Source organism: Pinus tabuliformis, chromosome X (genome assembly GCF_031772625.1).
Source record: "Pinus tabuliformis cultivar Carrire ecotype Pingquan chromosome X, CPIR1, whole genome shotgun sequence".
Taxonomy (NCBI): domain Eukaryota; kingdom Viridiplantae; phylum Streptophyta; class Pinopsida; order Pinales; family Pinaceae; genus Pinus; species Pinus tabuliformis.
Genome location: NC_142308.1, coordinates 1,518,523,126 through 1,518,524,449, shown reverse-complemented (window position 1 = coordinate 1,518,524,449; position 1,324 = coordinate 1,518,523,126).

The window sequence follows — 1,324 nt, the reverse complement described above, 5'->3', positions numbered from 1 at the left end:
AGGAGATGTGAAGAAGGCAGAAAGAAATTGTGATGCTCCTAGTTCCAGCAAAGGCAAGGAGAAAGATAAAGGCTACAATAGAAGAAATCCTACTCCAAGTAGAAAACCAACTCCAAGAAGAAATATTGATAATGTCAAAGAGGCAAGAGGCAATGGTTATCATCAAAGAATCTCAAGGCAGAAAAGCTTTAGAAGTACATCAAAGAAACCTCCATCTCCCAGATACCAAAGTTCATTTTTTGGTTATTGTTATTCTTATTTAAAATTTGGTCATATGGCAAAACACTGTAGAGCATTTCACAGAGATAGATGTTATGGTCTCCGACAACCTCCAAGAAACAATTTTACAGGAAGAAATCATGAAACCTTATTCATGAACAATGTAGAATGTTTCAAGTGTCATAACATTGGGCATATGGCACGTGATTGTAACTTAACATGGGCTCTTACACAAGGTAGACCCATGCAAAAGAAGAAAGTTACACAAGTATGGAGAAGGAAGGAAATACAGTCTGAAAGTCCCTTGAGCTCTCTAGTCGATCTAAGTTTCTTTTGAGAAAACTTTGCTGAAAGAAGACAATGCATACAGTTAAGGGGAGCCTATAATTCTTGATCATTATTGTTGAACTAGATTAACAGTGATTCTTTGATGAAAATCTTCTTATAGGGGAGAGATATGAAATTAAATCTGCCATAAAAGCAGAGAAGAAAAGTCTGCAGGGCATGGAGATTGCGTGGAGTGAAATTTTTGTTTGACCTCCATATGTCTGGTAAAATCGTATGTAAACCTGACTAAATTAATTCCTCACCATGCCGAAGTAGTAAATGAATTTATCATGGCCGTAGAGTTATTGGTAAAGTTCTTAAGTCTATTTGTTTTTACACGGCATGTAATATGGTAATGTAAATGGAGAGATCCCGGCAGCAAATAAAGAAAGGGGAATGAAATGCACAGAAGTGCGAAGAGGGTAAAAACAGGGGTTGCATGAAATTTTTTTGTTGTTGCATTGTAATGCATTACACACAAAAGTGTGAGGTAAGTTTTCTTTATTGTTCAAAGTAATGTAATGAAAGTGAAGGCGCAGCAACGCGATAAGAAAAAGGGGAAGAAACGCACAACAGTGCGAAACAAAACGCAGCAGAAGGTGAGTAAAATCAAAAATAAAATAAAATGAAGAATTTACACAACAAAGTAAAATGAAGGAGGAGCGTGTAATGTAGAAAATGGAAGCACGCATCAGTGCAATCATGAAATTTTTCACACAACAATGAAAAGGGTAATGTAAGTCTTGTTTTTGTTGTTGGAGAATATGTAGTAAAAACA